Here is a 21,298-nt window from a genome sequence, read left to right on the forward strand (position 1 = left end):
ATATTAGTCGAGTCTTATACTTTTAGTAGATGTTTCTCTGCAGAGTCATTCATCTAGGTCCACTTACTCTTTGAGATCTTTGGATCCCTTTTCTCCCTTTATTCCCTTTATCCCTCCTCATCTACCACCTTTCAGATTATTTTAATTTATATTTAATCCTTTAATGTTTTATTCCAACTCGATGAATTATTCACAGCATGTTTTAAAAAAGGAACAGTGCAAAGGTCACTGGTCCACGCTTGGTTCTCTCTGGTCTATGAAAGACAGCCTGCAATCACAGTGACACAAGTAAATAACATGGAGAAACACCAGGACATTTTTAAAATGAGAAGGATAATATACATAAAACATGAGACAGGGAAGTCTCAGTGTGGCCTTGTGCAAAATACAAAATACAAGCAGAGATTGAGACAAATGAAGTAGCTCAAGGAGATCAAGGGTTAGGTAAAAAAAAATGAAACAATGCTTTATTTTCTATCACACTGCAAAGTGCTAATGTCCCAAATATTTATTATACAAATTACAAGAATAAAACAAATTCTCTGGCAGTAACAGATAGTCAATATGTATTCAGAGAAGAAATAATGAAAAACATATTTTAGACAGCATGAGGTCAAACATTTTGTATGGTACACCCTTTGTCAATTCTAGGGTTTTAACATTAAAAATGAGCAGAACATTAAGCCCACCCTCAGAACCTTTACAAGTTGTAAAAACTTAAGTTAAACAGAAAAGCAAGCTTTACATTCCAGCACGCTTAATAATTTCTACATATGATTTTTGTACTCCTTTCTTGGTCATCTCATCACACATGATACCGCCAGATTTGCACCAGTGTTTTTTCACAATCTACAACTTTTTTTTTCTCACTGTCTTTATTAAATCAGAAGAAACTTTTCTTGTTTATGTCTGGTAATTACCAATATTATTTCTATTTGTTAAATGCCACAACAAGAAGATTTAAAAAAACTTGTAATGTTCAAATTCAGAAGTTTACTTTTATTTCAAAGTATTTGGTAGAATGGCATTTTAAACTGTATGACTTGGGTCAAACGCTTTGGGTATCCTGCAAAAAAGCTTATCGCAGTAGTTTCTTGAAAGTTTGGCCCATTCCTCCTAACAAAACTGGTTTAACTGGGTCAGGTTTGTAAGCTCTCCTTTTCATCTCCTTTTCAGTTTTATATCAATTATTTGAATGGCCATTCCAAAACATCAAAGTTGGCAGTATGCTTAAGGTCATTGTTTATATGGAAAACCCATTTATCATGCTTTAACCGTCTGGCTGTCTTCAGGTGTTCATGAGGTCACATATTTTGTAAAGTGCACCAATATCTCCTGCTTTAAAACACCTTCGCAGCATGATGCCACCATTCTCATGCTTCACAGCAAGCTTCCTCCTTTTTTTTTTTTCCAAATGTATATAGTCATCATGACCAAACAAAGTAATAGCTTATTCTTTTCTGAGTGGCATTTCAGGTCATGTCATTATAGGACTCATTTCACTGTGGATAATGTCAGTGTCTTACCATCGTTGGCAATCGTCTTCTCAAGGTGTTTTGCTTTTCTTTTGGAGTTGATGTGTCTCTATCTCTAGGAGACAGGGTCCGTCCTTACTGAACGGCATGATAGCTAGACATTTAAAAAATGTTTATATTTGCATGATTTTGGCAATGCTAACTGACCTAAAACAGGAGAATTTAGTCAGATTTTTTTATTTTTATTTTTTACCATGTCCTGTCTGGCAGAGTAGCGCTTAAAATTGTTGTCTGAGTGCCAAGAAAAAGCCCAACAGATTTACTTTCACAAGTGGAGCATTATGGCTAACGCTTTAATGCTCTGCTTGATATTTAAAAAATAAACTTTATTAGAAACTGCTTTGGGATTATTTCATTTTTTGCGGACACAGAGACGGAAATGAAAGGGAAAAAAAAAAAGAAGCACGAAAGAGAGGGAGGTGGGGCAAAATGGAAAAAGGAGAGAAGAAGAATGGAGGAGAGAAATAAGAATGAAGAGATTACAAGACAACAAGAATAATGATACAACATTAGTATTTTAACCAAATTGTTAGCAGCATTAGACGATGCAGCTGGAGAGGTTTCTATACAGAGTGCTATGCACCGTAGCAGTTTGTGTGTATATGTTGCCAAATCCAGTTGAATTAATTCCTGCACAAAACATCTGAAATCTTTTTATATTCCCTCTAATTGTTGGAAGGTGATCACATTGAGCCTTTTCAGACTGAAGTTTTTATAAGACAAAATGGTTATAACATTAAATTACTGACCTAATGAGTCCTTACTTATCATCCTCCTCCTCATAACCTTTGCTCAGTATGACAACAGAGCTTCTCTTTGACAGTGTGACAAACATATTTTGCATTTAAACTGCAACATGAAAATTCCATGATGTCCTTCGGTCTCTCCATAACAGGTACCATATAGGCAATTTGGAAATGTGTGTGTTCTCAACAACCTGTGGCCCTATCCACAAGAAGTGCAGCACATATCAATGTAGGAATTGCTTGTTTTAGCTGCTCAACAGGATTATTTTTGTTGCAGCCAGAGGATTGGCAGGAACTGATGCACAAAGAAGATAGGGTGCCAAATGTTACAATAAATTGGACTACTCGGAGTGCTCCCAGCCTAGAGTGTGCATGATTAGGTTTAGCCTTGGCTACCAGTGTGGACAGTCCTTTAAATTCTCTGATAATCGGACCAGCTGTCAAGGGGGAACTCGGTAGCAGCCACTGCTGCTACTGGGTTCCTCCACGCAGAGTTTAGAATCCCAGAATGATTCTGCCATCATAATCAACCACTATGATCTCATCATGGGAAATGCGTACATGCTCCTTTACATCTAACAAGGAATATCAATTCTTGGTTGGCCCAGGACAATCTCTCCGAGACCATTCATGTTCAGAATTATTGTTAACCTTGCAGATATGGATAAAATACCTAAAACCTTAAAATTAAAGAGTGGGATATTTTATGGATGGATGGATGGGAACAAGAAATGGGCAGAGAAGGAGGGGGGAAGACATGCAGCAAAGGTCAAGGGGCCAGGACTCGAAACCGTGACGGCTGCGTCAAGGACTGTAGCCTTCATACATGGGTCACTCGCTTTACCCCTGCGTCACCGGCGCACCCTTGTAAAAGCTGTTTTAAAAGAAAACCTAAGAATGTGAGGAAGATAACAAAGAGAGGCTGCATGAAACACCTAGCATAACACCACCTCACACCCACTGGTGTTCAGTCTGAAGATCACAAAGCAATCAAAGAGTACGATCAGAATAAATCGTTTAAGAAATAAAAGTGACATTTCTGTGGTCTCCCAATGTGTGCTCCACTTTGAAGCTTTCATTCTTAAATGTAATGTACAAAAACCCTCAAGCCCAGCTCTCTGATGTGCATCTGCACTGAATTCCAATCATCTCCTTCACCAGCCAATTAAATGGCAGTATCTGTCACCATGACTGCTCATTAGCAAATCAGAATTCAGCTAACAGGCAGAGTGTTTTCAGCCATGTGTGAGTGTGGATGTACATGTAGATGTATGTGTGTGTGCTACTTCACCCGGTAGGCAACAGATGATCGCTGACCTGACTGTGTTTGACTGGGAGCGTTGCTATTAGCGCAAAACAGTTATCTTTTTTTCTTTTTGTTGTGATTGTGCACAGAGACAGACTGTGAGACCTATTTTTATGTGCGATGGCTTTCGAATCCATTTTCATTTGTTTGGAGGAGAGATTAGCAGCATGCCTGGCAAAGCATCGTCAGGCTACACAGAGAAGTGGGTTTGACACCCAGCCAGAAAGAAAAAGACCCTGCAGAGCATGCTGGGAGTAATGACTAAAAACAATGGTGTTTGGCTTCATAACCGAGGGAGTTCAATTATGAACTCTGCTGCTGCAACTCTGGCTGGATCTTGTGAAAGTCATCTTTAACTGCAGTATTTTAGAGGTTTTCTTATGGGGTAAGAAAGCTGTCAAAAACAATGTGTATGTAAAGACGGAAATGTGTGCATATTAGTCAATAGTTGTGCATAAGTAAAATCCAAAAGAGGTATTGTATATTTTCTCTATAAGAATACAAAATAAAATGCTACAGCTTCAAGAAATTACAAACACAAAGTTCAAGTTTACAGTTGTGGTTTATTCTTTATGAATACAATATGCTATAACAGTTTGTGAATCCGATTTCTTTTCTATGAGAATACAAATTTACAACAGCGACTTGGCGTCACGTGATCTCAGGCTGGTTGGTGGAGCATAGAGTTAGTCGATTCGCGTTGCGCATGCGTTGTCACACTCCTCACCGCCAGTAAACGTAGTGCCGGGATTGGATGACGGAAAAAGGTAATGAGAGATAATTCAGTCTAAAAGGAATATTAGGAACAGAGGGGAGATAGGGGGGAAATCAAGAGTATTATAAATAAAGCATTGTTCTTATTTTTATGAAATACAAAACTAAAAGATGGAATATAGTGGGTGGGGTTATACAATGATGTATAGTAGGTGGCAGTATGCACCTATGAATTTATTGCGTACCGCAAGCAGAAGAAGAAGAAGCAGCAGCACTAGCGTCAAGATGACGGACCAAGAGCAAATATCAATGACATTAAGACATATATAAACGTTTTAACATAACCTAGCTTTGTATCGTAGTTTCTTGGTCCGTCATCTTGGCACTAGTGCTGCTGCTTTTTCTTCTTCTTTTTCTGCTGGCGTTTTTGACAGAATTCTTACCCCATATTTTCTTAGCTCTTTGGTAATTTATTGGACAGTTGTCAGGCAAGAAGGGGGCATAGGTGCAGCAAAGCTTCACAAATCTGTACTTGAACTCAGACTAGCTGTGAAAAGAACCTATAACCTATGCACATGGGACGCCTGCTCAACCAGCAGAGCTATTGTAAAACCCCAACTGCCTTTCTAGGAAAGAATCAGGCAGATTTTCTTGTAACTTTGTCATTTTTTCCCAGTTATGTGGGTATACATGAAATTCATTCCACCTGGTGAAAATGCTGTACTTTGTTGACAGCAAACAATTTGAAATATATATATTTTCATAGGCACAGAATGTAACATAGAAGCCTCCCACATTTTCCTTTTGTATTGGAGCCACCAAACAAATAAGAATTAGATGAAAAGCATGGATACACATATTCTCATTATTCAAGTTGTGCAAACTGGAAAAACGCTGCAGAAATTTAAGATTGGGGAAACTGAGTTTAAAAAAAATAATTAATTAATACTTTATTGCAGTAGCATTATGTTCACTAACCATTTAACAAGATCCCCGGTGCCACAATTCTGGCATGACTTATGACTCATTTAAAAGAAGTGTACCTTAAGTTAAGCAAATTTTTGTTGATCTATAGTGAAAGTAGTTAAAAAGTTTAGAACTGGCACCATGACAAACAAGGCTGGGTGTGAACCAAGGTTTATCTTGCCACCATGGGCAGCAAGAATGTTAAGGGAGGATGAGAAGTCTCTAAAGCTTACTGTTAGAGACCTACAGCCAACAAGTGACTTCTTGGGTTCACTTGTGGAGACTCCATAATTTATTTTGTGGCATTTTTCCACAGGATGCCAATAATTGTGGAGGGCACTGTTACATATAGTATTACTTATATCTATTATGCCGTATAACGTTGATAACTTTGCAGACAAACTTATGAGAGAAAACTATGAAACTTCAATAAACATATTTTTTCACAACTAATTCTCTAATTTATCTCATTCTTGTCTTTGCTGTGGCAAAAATTATTTGCTATTGCAATCATTCTTGCAAACAAGCTCAACACTAAAAGATTGGAAGGCACATTATTGTTGCAGTCGACACACACCAGTGCAAATACAATATCTTTGGTATAATTTAAACAAAGAATTAGGCCTAAACAGAAATAAATAACTTTAGTCTGCTCCACTGACTTTACAAAACAGAGTCAGAAAGAAAATTGTTGTGTAAATGCAGTGTATATAGTTATAGTTTCTTCCATACCATTTTGTTGATTGCAGGACTGTTCTGTCTGATTGTATCACAAACAGCAACTCTGTAATAGTGTGGTTCAGGTTGAATAGTCTCATTCACCAAACCTGATTTTAAGCATCACTGTTTTGTCAGCGTTATTTTATTGTGAGCTCTTAGGAAGCTGGTAAAACCAGAAAAACTTATATTTTAATGCGCAGTTGCTCAATTTTTGCTCTAAAATTACAGCTGGGACAGTTTAATAAACATCTAAGCCTCAGACATGCTGTAGCTGTCAGTCACAGGCAGAAAATTAATAAAAACCTTCAACACTAAGAAATTCTTGGCAGCCTAAAATAGCTCTGTCAACTCTGTGGGTCCCTACTATGTCTAAGAAAATGCTGCCTTCACTCTGCTTGTAGGATACAAGTATCAAGCTCAAGCTTGTTCTTATTTTATGGCTGTGTCCTTACTGCTTAAAGGTCAATTTCAGCCTAAAACATAATGCTTTTTGTCCACTTAAAGTAGAAACTCTCCTCAGATCATTTAAGCAAAACTTTTCACAAACAAATTACTTTAAGGTATGACTTATGAATGACCACAGAAGTGCTCTTATGTACTCTGTTCTAGCTGTTGAGTAGAAAAGAGTGGTCCGTTAAAGCCAAATTGTCCTATTCCACATGAAACGTTTTCCCCTTGTAACACCTACTTGTCCAGCTGCATTCTTGATTGCTTCCACCACTCTTCAGGCCTCCTTCAGAGTGTTTTTGCTCCGTATTGTCTTCTCCAGGTGTTCTTCCAATCCTCTATTCTCCTCTTTAACTCCCACTGGACAAGCTAAATGCCTTCTTGTTGAAAAGCCACAAGAGCTCTCTTCTTCCTATTTAGAAAGGCTTTTGTTGTCCACAGCTTGTCCTGAGAGACGTTGGATTTCCAACAGCGCAAGTCTAAGTCTGTGCATTCATTAGGCTTGAACACCTTCAAACACCCTCAGGGATGTGTTAACGGTCCTGATAGGAGCAGGTCTATGCTGGACATCAAAGAGGAACCAGGATTGTTCTGTTTGCCTACTATTTAGTGGCTGGCAGGTAGGGAACCCCTTCGTTTGGGTCTTATACTCTATTTAGCTTTTTACACAGACTTGTGGTTTATACTCATATTAAAATCAACATTTTGACCTAAATATTTGCTTGAACCAGGGTGTCTACCTATTCAGTACAACTTGTACAGTTAGAAAATGACTTGATTTTTGCTTTCGTAGACAGAGGGCAAAACATTTTTTGCCATTACTTCGTCACCTCATGTGGTTATGGTTAAAAGTAGAATATTTACTAGAAAAAATTCTCAAAATTATTTACTCATGCCTTGCTGTCAAATGTACAAATTGTCCAAAAGGTTTTCAAAGGCCAGTGTCCCACAGGTTTTAGACGCCTCCTTGCTCCAACACAACTGATTGAACAGATGAATTAGCTCCTCAACATGTTACCTAGCTTTGGACATGCCAGGCAATCATTCATTTGATTCAGGTGTGTTGAAGCAGGGCAAGATCTAAAATATGTAGGACACTGGCCGTGGAGAACTAACCATGGACATCACTACATAAGAGGGACAAACCAAACCTGCCTTCCCAATGTCCCTTTACCAAAAACACAAAATGAAAGGATAAATTAAAGGCATCCATACAAAAAACAAAATGTGAGCCAGACCATTACTCTTGGACTACGTGGCAATAATTTTGTTCAGGTACACCTTTAAGACACCTACTGTATATGGAAAATGATGAACTGGTCTCTAATTTGGGGGTCTGTCTCTGCCTCAGGTGGAGGAGTTCTAATATCTTTGTGTCTTGTTCACAACTGATATAGAAAAAAGCCATAGATGGATAGGCTGATTAGGGTCTGGTCTACAGTAATGTTGGGGTTGGTGAAGAAAAAAAAAAGCAACACTTGATTCACCAGACCTCACCTGTGATCATGAGATATGGATAATGTCATAAAAGAATTACATCCTGAATATTGACAACAGGGGTGAGGCACAAGGTATTTGTGCCACTAGTCAGAAATGTTTGACTCAACTGCAAAATTTTATTTTTAAAACATTTAAAACCAAGAAATTTGAGTAAATGATATACTGCTCATTTTGGCTAACATTAGACATTTAAACCACTTAAACAAAACATGAAACTTGAGCAACAGATCATACAGGGTAATGATTCCAAACACACATCCAAATGTTTTGGAAACAAGCTTCTAGAATGGTTTTCATGTAAATCCAATTGGAAGAACTATGGACAAAACTTTGAAGCCCGGTATGTAGCAGGGGACCAACCGTTTTAAATTAACTCTACCATTTCTGATGAGAACAATGATTAAGGATCCAACCTGAATTATGCCACAAATTTATTGATAGCTACAAAAAGTGTGAGGTAATGTGCAAATAACTATGGCACATTTGTCCAAATATTTGTTAGTTCTGCACTTTATCAATTCACCATGGAGAAACAATATCTGAAATGTATTATGAAAAATCCAAAATTGAAATGAGATTTATGCTCAAGATGAATGTATGTGAACTCTATTGATTCTTTTCTTTTGCCTGTGGAAACCATTAGTAGTACAGAGTGCATTATTTTGGATTGTCAAAGCTGTTGTATTATATTTAGTGATTACTTTTTATCTTGACAGATTTTCTGTAAGGTTTTTGCTGGGGAAGAGCTCATTTCACATTTAATTGGCACATTTAATCACCCCCACCCAATTTCTTGTGCTCCTGAATGTTTCCTTTCACAGTGCAAGCTATATGACGAGACTCTACAAAGTCAGTCAGTCATTTTCTACCACTTATTCCATAGTGGGTCGTGGGGAAGCTGGTACCTATCTCCAGCAGTCTACAGGTCCTTCTCAAAATATTAGCATATTGTGATAAAGTTCATTATTTTCCATAATGTCATGATGAAAATTTAACATTCATATATTTTAGATTCATTGCACACTAATTGAAATATTTCAGGTCTTTTATTGTCTTAATACAGATGATTTTGGCATACAGCTCATGAAAACCCAAAATTTCTATCTCACAAGATTAGCATATTTCATCCGACCAATAAAAGAAAAGTGTTTTTAATACAAAAAACGTCAACCTTCAAATAATCATGTACAGTTATGCACTCAATACTTGGTCGGGAATCCTTTGGCAGAAATGACTGCTTCAATGCGGCGTGGCATGGAGGCAATCAGCCTGTGGCACTGCTGAGGTCTTATGGAGGCCCAGTATGTTTCGATAGCGGCCTTTAGCTCATCCAGAGTGTTGGGTCTTGAGTCTCTCAACGTTCTCTTCACAATATCCCACAGATTCTCTATGGGGTTCAGGTCAGGAGAGTTGGCAGGCCAATTGAGCACAGTGATACCATGGTCAGTAAACCATTTACCAGTGGTTTTGGCACTGTGAGCAGGTGCCAGGTCGTGCTGAAAAATGAAATCATCTCCATAAAGCTTTTCAGCGGATGGAAGCATGAAGTGCTCCAAACTCTCCTGATAGCTAGCTGCATTGACCCTGCCCTTGATAAAACACAGTGGACCAACACCAGCAGCTGACACGGCACCCCAGACCATCACTGACTGTGGGTACTTGACACTGGACTTCTGGCATTTTGGCATTTCCTTCTCCCCAGTCTTCCTCCAGTCTCTGGCACCTTGATTTCCAAATGACATGCAGAATTTGCTTTCATCCGAAAAAAGTACTTTGGACCACTGAGCAACAGTCCAGTGCTGCTTCTCTGTAGCCCAGGTCAGGCGCTTCTGCCGCTGTTTCTGGTTCAAAAGTGGCTTGACCTGGGGAATGCGGCACCTGTAGCCCATTTCCTGCACACGCCTGTGCACGGTGGCTCTGGATGTTTCTACTCCAGACTCAGTCCACTGCTTCTGCAGGTCCCCCAAGGTCTGGAATCGGCCCTTCTCCACAATCTTCCTCAGGGTCCGGTCACCTCTTCTCGTTGTGCAGCATTTTCTGCCACACTTTTTCCTTCCCACAGACTTCCCACTGAGGTGCCTTGATACAGCACTCTGGGAACAGCCTATTCGTTCAGAAATTTCTTTCTGTTTCTTACCCTCTTGCTTGAGGGTGTCAATAGTGGCCTTCTGGACAGCAGTCAGGTCGGCAGTCTTACCCATGATTGGGGTTTTGAGTGATGAACCAGGCTGGGAGTTTTAAAGGCCTCAGGAATCTTTTGCAGGTGTTTAGAGTTAACTCGTTGATTCCGATTATTAGGTTCATAGCTCGTTTAGAGATCCTTTTAATGATATGCTAATTTTGTGAGATAGAAATTTTGGGTTTTCATGAGCTGTATGCCAAAATCATCTGTATTAAGACAATAAAAGACCTGAAATATTTCAGTTAGTGTGCAATAAATCTAAAATATATGAATGTTAAATTTTCATCATGACATTATGGAAAATAATGAACTTTATCACAATATGCTAATATTTTGAGAAGGACCTGTATGGGCGAGAGGCGGGGTACACCCTGAACAGGTTGCCAGTCCATCGCATTCATACACCTAAGGGCAATTTAGAGTGACTAATTAACCTAACAGGCATGTCTTTGGACTGTGGGAGGAAGCCGGAGTACCCGGCGAGAACCCACACATGCACAGGGAGATCATGCAAGCTCCATGCAGAAAGACCCCCGGCCAGGATTCATACCCAGGACCTTCTTGCTGCAAGGCAACAGTGCTACCAACTGCGCCACTCTACGAAGTAAATCTAATCACTTCACAGGTGATTTCACCACAGGATTTTCTCCACAGCTGTGGAGCTGATTAAAGCTGATTAAAGCTGCATTTTAAAATTGCAGTGAGCTTCTGTATGTCCCCAGATTTCTTTCTTTTTCTTCACTAATGTAAATGATTGCCAATGGTTTAGCACAGAATTGGAAGGTCTATTACGGTTCTGTTTGTTTGATGCAAGGGACAAAAGATGGGTAAAGTACCTTAAGGCCAACATAATGAATATATATTGCATGGTCAGTTGCAATGCTTAGCGTCCACCAGATAGCTCAAACAGTGGCTGCCATGACCAGCGTGCCCTTAGCCGTGGCCAGCCTGTTTTTTTTTTTTTGTATTCCCTCTGCAAATCAGATTACCGACAGTACAGACCTCCCTTTAATGCAGACTAGCGGATTCTGAGTCACACACTGTGCCCCTGGGCTCACTGGTCACTGTGGTTTTAGCCTTTACAAATGTGACTCCGCGAGGATAACAGTGAACACCCTACACATCTCCCTCTCTGCTATCCTCCCCATTCAAAGTCAGGGAGGGGCTATGGAGAAGCAAACACACTGCTGATGCATTAAGAATACCTAAAGAGAGCTGTGTTTGTCTTTGCACTTGTGTGGGTTTGCAAGTTTTCAGTAGTAGTTTCTATGTTTAGCTAATCAGCCAACAGTGCTGTATCAGAACCTCAGTCTTTAGCTGTGTTTTTCTGCAGGCCCCTCATCCGTCTCTCCCCTTTGTGTTTTCTTTTTGTTTCTCTCATTTGTCTTTCGTTTCCACCGGACCTCCTCTGTTTCCCCCCTGCATGTCAAACTGCTTCACCTGACTGATTTTCATTTGCATTGTCCTTAATGTCAAATGACACAAACACCTGGACTGAAGCCTGAAATGACTTCAAAAACAAAACTGAACTTTTGATGCTGACGTATAGTTCACCATCATTGCATTCAGTGATCGTGGAACACACAATATTTCTGATGTTTGTGTTGAAAGGCTGATCCCTTCGGTAGAGATCAGAGCACTGGAGCTCAGCCACTCACACTGAACATCTAAGTGTTTTCTGTACATTATTCTGTCCACCGCTCCTTTGAACTGCACACAGACAAACACAGCAGTTACATGGTTTTGCAGGATAATTTAACTGTCAGTAACACTGGACAATAATTCATTGGTAACAGTGTGTTATTCTGCCTGTCATCTCAGGCTTCATCATGTCAATGCATACTTCTCTAACTCACTCAGTCTGCTTTGTTCTCTCTCCTTGCTTGCTCTGTCCAGGTCTGCATCCTCAGGCCCAAACAGCTTCCTTGATAATGGAAAAACATATAGCTGCTGTGTGTAGAAGTGAGTGATGTTAGTAATGCTTTATGAACTGTTGTTTATTTCCAACGCTTCATGTTTTTCCTGTATACAAGAAGCTGTAACTTTAATCCAAGTGAAAGTTGAAAGCTGAATTGAAGCTGTTAGATCCATTAGATTATGGATTACCTTGTCTGACACTGTACTCTCTGTAACCATAAACTAACACCTATTGACACCACTTGTATATATGTGGAAAAGGCTTAAAAAAATAAATATTTTGTTGTATTTACTTAATCTAACACCACAAAATTTAAAAACACATTTTTATTTATGCTTTCCCTTTTTAGGTTGACAAGAGTTGTCTACAGACTTTAAATTAATATTTCATGATTTTCTGTTCCTTCCAAGAATTTGACAGTCTCAGTTATTGACGCCACAGACCAGCAGGGAGAGGACAACCACACACACCCCTTACCGTCGGGTGGGCGATAAAGGAGGTAAATAAAATCTCCAAAGCTATCTTTGTAGATGCCATACACATATCAAGCTGTTGTTTCAAAGGAATGCCAGGAATAATCATTTGTCTGTCCTACAGTCACAAAAGTAAACATGTTTAGTTTGCTAAACTCTACTGGGAGTTTAACTAGAACTGGCAATAGAATAAAGAATGGTTGTGTGAAAAAGCACCTCATGGTCTCTGTTATGTGTGGTATCGGATGCTGTGGGCCACTTTCTCTTCCAAAGACTGAATTTAATCATGAAATCTTTCAAATACCAAAACATTTTGGATACAAATCTGGGGGTCTCTACCAAAAACAGTAAGTGGGCTACTACTGGGTCTTTTGGTAAGGTAATGATACAAAACATAAGCTAAGTTCTTCACAGACATGGTTTTCCGTGATCTAAACATTGATAATTGGGTTATTTAGATGATTATACTGAACTCAGACAGCAAAGGTAATAAGGGTGTGAAATAAAAGTTTGTGTGTGCATGGGGTATTTTGTCAATGTTGTGATACATTTCTGAGCCTCTAGTCTGCTGTCACTGTTTATTAAAAAGCTCAAACGGTTTGGAGCAAAATTTGTTTAATATCATTCTCAGCAACTATCTCCATCACCTCTAACACAGAGATAAACAGGCTTGTTTCAAGGAGGACCTTGGTTGTAAACCCTCTGATTGTGATTTCTCTGTGAGGGTGAAAACACATTAGACTCAGAAATAGCATCTTCTTCTCTTCATCTCCCCCTCTCTGTCCATCAGCGACGTGCCAACTGTCAGATGTTGCTGTCATCCTCGGCAGTCCCTTCATCTGTCTCTCTAATGGGAATCCCCCTCCGCTTTCTCTTTAGACAGCTCTTATTTCAACTGCCCCCCACGCTTTTCCGCTTTAGCGTCCCATTTCCCAGTCAATCTCTCATCCTTTACAGACACTATTCACCGATTTTTGGTATTTCAATTATGTGTTTTACATATTTTAATTTTGTTCTGCTGTTTTATGAGCTTTGGTTGTTCTGTGGAATGATCTGAATCCACGTTCTTTCTAGATCCTGCCAGATTTTTATTGTTGATGTGACAGATCTTTGGTCTGTGATGCAGCCAAATGGTTTTTAGTTATTCTAACAACCCTTTTTCTCCACCCACCCCTCTCTGTTCCCCATTCTGTTTTGCTCCTGGTTTGATAGTGATGTGAAAGTGTGCAGAAACCGAAGGCTCAGCTGGTTCACAGAAGATCTCCATGTGCAAAGGTAAAAAGTTTTCCTGCGTCCTTCTTCCTCTGCATCTCTCTGTCTCTGCTTCTGAACACCAACCATTGCTGTGGGATGGAAACACGGTAGCAGAATACAAAGCATGGCTTCAAAAGTCCAGAAGGAAAATAGGAGATTATTTTCATCTGTCAAACATATACACGCACACATGCTGTGGTATGTTATTCATCCTGTGACTTACTCTTTATTTCCTTTGAGGAAATGTCCACAGCACAGACACAGGAGTGTATTTTTCAGCATGTGTGTGTGTTTGTGTGTGTAAGGTACAAAAAAATCCTATTTCCTTTTTTTTTTTAGAAAAATCTGAGCTGTCAAAGGTTTATGGGTTACAGCCACCAAAGAACAAGATTTTTGCAAAACAAATAGAGGCTGTTTTTTTCAGGATGTCATATATCAGGTTTACCTCAACAAATAAAGAATAAAATCATATTTATGTTGTTATAACAATACAGATATTTGTAGTTTTTCATGTAGTCACCCTTATAATTTACATCAGAAATGGGCTTTAATGTTGTGGCTTCCTGATATTAAGTGAATTCTTTGAAAGTGTTAAAGTTTCTAGTTTCACACATTCACACCTTCATACAGCTCAAAATGATAACAGATAAAGAGAATATTAAAGCAAACAAAAATTAGGAAGATTTCTAACAATTTAAAATGGTTCTATGAATAAAAGGAAAAACATATATGGTAACTTTATGGTAGATGTAAAGTAGGAAGGTAAGACATTGCATACTTTCTCGAAATGGAAGTAAGGCAAAAAATTAGTGATGTCAAACTTTTTCTGTTTTATTTTTACGTTTTACTGAGCAGGCAGCTGTTTTTGATGATAAATACATTTGTGAAATCATTTACATGTTAGAACAGTTTTTCAATGCAACCAATGATTCAGTATTGGTACGTCTTTCATCAAGAAGAACCTACAAACCCTAACATGATGCTTTAAGTGGTGGGTTTTAAGGGTTAAAATCTTTAGACAAGGCTCAGCTAGTCACAAATTATCCAATGCTGATCTGGTATTGAGGCTGTGGGTTAAATGACATTTTTTGTACATAAAATGTACAATCTTGCAAATTGTGTATTAGGTGGATGTTTAAAAATCTATATATTTCTTACTGAATTTAGTTGTGATTTTACTGAAACATCAGCCCACTGTGTTACATGATTTTGTGTTAATTTACAAGTAGAGTGGGTAACTGAGATCTTACACCTCAGGATGGACCTTATTGCCCGGCCTTAACACTTGTGCTTAAAACTGTCCACTTGTATCTGATTCAGCTGGAATGGGGTACATGTTAATAGTTGAGATTCATTTTCCATTATGTTGGTACTAGCATGAACATTTTCGGTCTGTTCCTAATATGACCTAAAATTTTAGCACACTTTTATAAAACCAGACTTACAATAGACAAAATTGATGAAACTGAGTGCAACATTATAAAACGTGTCAGGTTGTGTTTAACACTCATTCAGTATCTGAGGACTGACCAGTAACGGATTTTCTATATTATGAACAATAAAACATGAATTTACTTTTCCAAGGGTTTACTTTTCTTCCATAAGGTCTCAAACATTCAATGCTGCTGTAAACTAACATGAATATCACTATTACAGGTTGACTGTCATGTCAGCTGAGTATTTTATACTCCAACACATTTAGACAGAATTAAAAGCCTTGATCTCAGCAACACCTGTCCTTGAATGAGCTGAGCTGTTAGAAACTGATAAGAGCACAGTCTTGAAATATCTCTGCCTTAAGTCGATTATATGGTTAGTTGTGATAATTTATAGTTAGCCATATTCACCTTGTTCTTGTTGTTTGTGGCATACCACGCCCATACTCCACCTCCTTAACAAAAGTAGTATTTGTCTGCTTTCTAACAGATGCATTAAAAAGAGAATTAACCCACAAAGTCAAATAATTACCAATATGGCGAATAGATCACTTCAATGTCTTTCTTGACATTTACTGGGCATGCAGTGCATCTGAAAAGTATTCACAGCGCTTCAACTTTTCTTAAATTTGTTGTGTTATATCCCCCTTTCAAAATAGATTAATTATTTCTACTTCTGTCTTGTCTGAATTTAGAAGCAGAAAATTTAAAGTTATCCAAGTTTTTATGTCTTCAAGACATGCTTGTAGTCTATCTAACTGGTTGCGCTCATCAGGATTCATGGATAAGTAAAGCTGAGTATCATCAGCATAACAGTGAAAATGTATTCTATGCTGCCTGATAATTTTACCTATTGGAAGCATATATATAGTAAAGAGAATTGGCCCAAGTACTGAACACCTGTGGTATTCCACAATTAACCTTAGAGTTTAAAGATGATTTATCATTTACATGAACAAACTGGAATCTGTCAGACAAATAAGATTTAAACCAGCCTAGCGCTGTCACCCTGATCCCTACAGCATATTCCAGCCTTTCTAAGAGAATATTGTGATCGACTGTATCAAATGCAGCAGATCTGAGATCTAACAGGACAAGTACAGACAGAAGTCCATTATCTGAGGCCATAAGAATATCATTAGTGACTTTCAGCAGAGCTGTTTCAGTGCTATGATGAGCTCTGAAACCTGACTGAAACTCTTCAAACAGGTCATTGCTGTTTAAATGCTCACACATTTGATTAGCAACAATTTTCTCAAGAATTTTAGAAAAGAACGGAAGATTGGATATTGTTCTATAATTTATTAAGTCATCTCGATCAAGCGAAGGTTTCTTTAGCAAAGGTTTAATTACAGCTACCTTAAAAGCTTGTGGTACATATCCATTTACTAAGGATAAATTAATCATATCTAAATGGGGCTGGTAATCAGAGGGAACACTTCCTTAAATAATTTGGTTGGGATTGGGTCTAACATACAAGTTGAAGGTTTAAATGAAGCTAATATTTCTGATAACTCAGGAAGCTCCACAAGATCAAAACAGTCCAAACACAAATCAGGTTCTGTAGTTATTTCCAATGTTGTCTCACTTGCTGAGGATGAAGTAATCATCTTTGGGAGTATATCAAAGATTTTCTTTTTAATAGTATCAATGTTATTTTGGAAGAATCCCATAAAGTCATGACTGCTGAGAGCTAAGGGAATGGATGGCTCAACAGAGCTATGACTCCGTATAAGTTTAGCAACTGTACTAAAGAGAAACCTTGGATTATTCTTGTTCTCTTCTATTAATGATGAGAAATAAGCTGTTCTAGCTTGGTGAAGTGTCTTTTTATACAACAGTAGGCTATTTTTCCAGATTAAGTATGAATCCTCTAGGTGTGTAGAGTGTCATTTTCTCTCCAATTTTCTAACGTTGTGCTTTAAAGTACGCAGCTCTGAATTAAACCAGGGAGCTAACCTCCTATGAATAATTACCTTCTTTTTCAAGGGGGCTGCATTGTCTAATGCACCACGCAACGATGAAGTAACACTATGAATAAGAGAATCAATTTGTGAATGGGCAGAAACAGAATTATTGCCCACCACTGTTTTTTTCTGTGTTAATGAGGAAATCAAAAGTGGAACAGATTCTTTAATGGTCAGCCAATTGAGTCTAAGATAGCATTAAAGGCTATATTTAAGCTATCACTTTCAGTGTCAACATGAATGTTAAAATCCCCCACTATAATAACCTTATCGGTATTTAACACTAAATCAGATAAAAGGTCTGAAAACTGATCTAAACATTGAGAGTGAGGGCCTAGTGGACGGTACAAAACAACAAACAGAAGTGGTTTTTAGTGCTTTGCAATTTGGATGAGGAAAACTAAGGATTAGATATTCAAAAGAGTTGTAGCTATTGATTGGTCTGGGACTAGTCAATAAATCTGAAAGATGGTTGCTACTCCTCCTCCTCACCCAGTATTTCGAGGAATGTGAAAATTTAAATACTTAGTAGGAGTTGACTCATTTATAGTAACATAATCCTCTCGCTGGAGCCAGGTTTTTGTGAGGCAAAATAAATCAATCTGATTGTCACAAATCAGGTCACTAACTAGCAAAGTCTTTGAAGAGAGAAATATTATGTTCAGTAAGCCACATTTAATTGTTTTATTTTTCTTTTTAGTCTGAGTTGTGTTTATTTTTATTAGATTTTCCTGATTTCCTCATTTTAGATTATTTTTTAATCTATTCAATTTTGCTGTGGGCGAGACACTGTCTTAATAGGGTAATGGGTGGGTAGCAGTACAGAAGCTGCAGAGAGGAGTGTTAAACTACGACCCTGCTTCCTGGTCTGAACCCTGGGTTGTCAGAGGTTTGGAGAACTAATAAATTCGGTCAGATTCCTAGAAAGAAGAGCTGCTCCATCCAGAGTGGGATGGATGCCGTCTATCCGGATCAGACCAGGTTTTTCCCAAAATGTTCACCAATTATCAATGTAACCCACATTGTTTTCTGGACACCACCTAGACAGCCAGCGGTTGAATGACAGCATGAAGCTAAACATGTCGTCACTGGTCAGATCAGGGAGGGGACCAGAGAAAATTACGGAGTCCAACATTGTTTTGGCAAACTTATACACCGAAGCAACACTAACTTTGGTGACCTCCGATTGACGTAACCGGGTGTCATTACCGCCAGCGTGAATAACAATCTTACTGTATTTACACTTATCCTTAGCCAGCAGTTTCAGGTAGGATTTGATGTCGCCCGTTCTGGCCCCTGGCAGACATTTGACTATGGTCGCTGGTGTCTCTAGTGCCACGTTTCTGACTATGGAGCTGCCAATTACCAGAATTGGCTTCTCAGTGGGTGTGTCGCTGAGCAAGGAAAATCTGTTAGAAACGCAGACAGGTTGGTGGTGACCTGTGGGCTGGGATCTAGGACTATGCTTTCTACGTACCGTCACCCAGCCGGCCTGAGGCCCCAGCTGTGCGGGCTCTGCTGGAGGACTGCTACGGGGAGCCATCCTTGGTGGCTCCGCGCTGGCTAAGGGGCCTCAGCTATATGCTGTTTTTTCAACAGCGCGGAGCCGGGCCTCCAATTCCAACACCCTCACCTCCAAAGCTAGGAAAATGCTACATTTATTACATGTACCATTATCACTAAAGGAGGCCGAGGAGTAACTGAACATCTGACACAGAGAGGAGGATACTCAGCGAGAGAAACAGCAGAACGGGTAGCCATGGTGGAGCTAAAGCTAATGCTAAGCTAGCAACCCTTTACCACTACTAGAAAAAAACCGTGTAAAACACAAAGAGTCCCCAAACGTTAAAAGCAGCAACATAAAGTATGTGTTTTAACGTGCTTATGTATTAGAACAAGTAAGAGGCATCACAGTAGAGCAAAATCAGATCAAACGAGAGAGCCTTCACACACCAAACAATCCATCGAGTGCAACAGCGAAAACAGGAAGTGACGAATATGCCTTACCACCAAACAAACAAACAAAAAATTGTTAATGCAGAATTATTATTTATTAATATGTTCATCATGAGGAGATTTATCATTTCTGCTAGTATGTATTCACCAGAAATTCTTAATAATGTCTAGTCAGCCTCTGTCTGTCACAACTGGGTCGTACTGAAAGATTTTCAACACAAAGTTAACAGCGGGGATCTTGGTATGATTGTATCTGCTCTGTCTGCTATGATCAATGATCAAAGAAAGATAAAAGCTGACAGAACACTGTCATTATCATCAGACTCATTGTTGATATTGTCTCTGTGACCTTCATCATTTATCAGCTTAATCATCATTATTATTTCATCCTGCACAAATGTACACACCATTGTGTCTCCATCAGTCCCTCTGTTATTTTGTTCTTCCTGACAAACGGCATCTCCGTTCCTGCAGGCACACAGGGCGTCCTGCCCTTGTCTATCAGCACTTACACACCAAATGGTGTTTGACCAGGATTCAAGGCTTTTCTATTACCGTCCCTTCTGCTTGTGTACGACCGGTTTCTCTGCAGTGTGTGTGTATGTGTAATGAGGTGATTTTTATTCGTCCTTCTTGTCCTCTTGCCCTGTCAAGACCAAAGATTCAATTTGTGTGTTACGATAGAGGAGAGGGCTGTGTGTGAGTGTGAGTGCAAGGAGAGATTCCTGCCAAACTGGTCTCATCTCTAAACAGAGAATCTGAGCTGAATGTGCAGATAAATGCAAACTCTCTAGAGAGAGAGAGTGTGTTAAATTTAAAAAACATTTGCACCAACTATTTAATGTGTGTGGAACATAGAAAAAGGTGATGGAAAACAGGGAAAGAGCTGCCTTTGGGTGTGAACAGATGGGTGTGTGTAGTAACAAGTTCATTTTGGGGAGACAGGGGGAGACGGTTCTGCTCCATTTGCCTCATTGAAAAAAGCAAACGCACATGAGAAAAGAAAATAAAGCTTGTGCCACCCAGAAATATGTACAAACTAAAATAATGCACAATACACAATACCTGCTGCAGACTTTCATGGGAAATTTAATTTTATCATCACATTATTACTATTACACCAGTGAATTGTGGCATATTAGATCGTTCACTGATGCAAAGTGCCAACACCACTCTTTAGCAGCCTGTTTCACTCATCAGTTTATGTTGTATAAAAAAGCCACTCTTGCAAAGCATCCAGTGATCCATTTAGGTAATCAACACATCAAATCGGGGCAGCTCAACACCATGCTGATGATTTCTGGAATAATAAAAAAAAAAGACACTGCTGCTTAAGAGAAGTGAAAAAATGCATCCTCACACTTTTCTCCTGAAGTCAGTTTAGAATTAGAAACTAACATGGGCAGAGTTTCCTTCATGCAGCCAATATTGTAATACCCGCCAATAAAACAATAATTTTAGTTATTTTAAATCCAATGAGGCCAGAAAAACCTGCAAAAATGTAACGTAATATTGTTTATGGGCCAATTACATAACATTTCATGTATAGTTTAAAGAAACATTATTCACTGGTTAACACTGAGCACACACATGTAGGTCACATGACCGCAGGTTTCTTCCTGAATTATACCACATTCTACTGAACTAATTGCTGTGTAGGAGCTTTCCTTGGTGAATGTGTATAAAAACTATGACATCTAATATAGATATTTTGATTACGAAACTGTGGAGAAGTTTATAGCAGGGTTAGGTTATAAAATCACACCCAAAGTTGTTATATTGTCATGAAGCACTGACTGCTCTAGCAAGAACAGGATCAGAGAAACAGCCACGTGTCCCATGGTAACTCTGGAGGAGCTGCAGAGCCTATAAAGACGATCTTTTGAGAGGTCAAATATTAGTTATGCAATACAAATCTGACTCTTATGAAAAAGTTGCAAAGCCATTGTTGGAGGAAACCTACAGTAGGTTCTGTTTTAGTTTGCAGTAAAAATTCATGTGAGAATATGTTAAGAGCAACACTCCACATCACCCTGAGCTCACAGTCCAGGGAGACTCATGGCAAGGCAATGTATAATTTATGGGGTGTTCAAAACTTGCAGTTTGGCAAAAGTCCACACCTGACCCGACAAAAATGTTTAAACCAGCCATTTAAACTTTACTAGAAGGGTCTTATGA

The 21,298-nt window shown here is 38.9% G+C and overlaps 1 protein-coding gene across 5 annotated transcripts in view; it reads left to right on the forward strand.

The window, feature by feature from the left end:
* elfn1b (extracellular leucine-rich repeat and fibronectin type III domain containing 1b) overlaps nucleotides 1-21,298 on the forward strand; it is a 183,098-nt gene that overhangs the window by 108,289 nt on the left and 53,511 nt on the right. For 3 of the 5 annotated variants that reach the window (XR_007038177.1, XM_047364617.1, XM_047364620.1), the window contains exons 3-5: nucleotides 12,013-12,078; nucleotides 12,445-12,533; nucleotides 13,720-13,782. The gene's annotated coding sequence lies outside the window, so the exon portion shown is untranslated. The remainder of the gene's footprint in view (nucleotides 1-12,012; nucleotides 12,079-12,444; nucleotides 12,534-13,719; nucleotides 13,783-21,298) is intronic. The other 2 variants (XM_047364618.1, XM_047364619.1) reach the window with 2 other exon arrangements.

The sequence above is a fragment of the Girardinichthys multiradiatus genome, chromosome 5 (genome assembly GCF_021462225.1).
Source record: "Girardinichthys multiradiatus isolate DD_20200921_A chromosome 5, DD_fGirMul_XY1, whole genome shotgun sequence".
NCBI lineage: Eukaryota > Metazoa > Chordata > Actinopteri > Cyprinodontiformes > Goodeidae > Girardinichthys > Girardinichthys multiradiatus.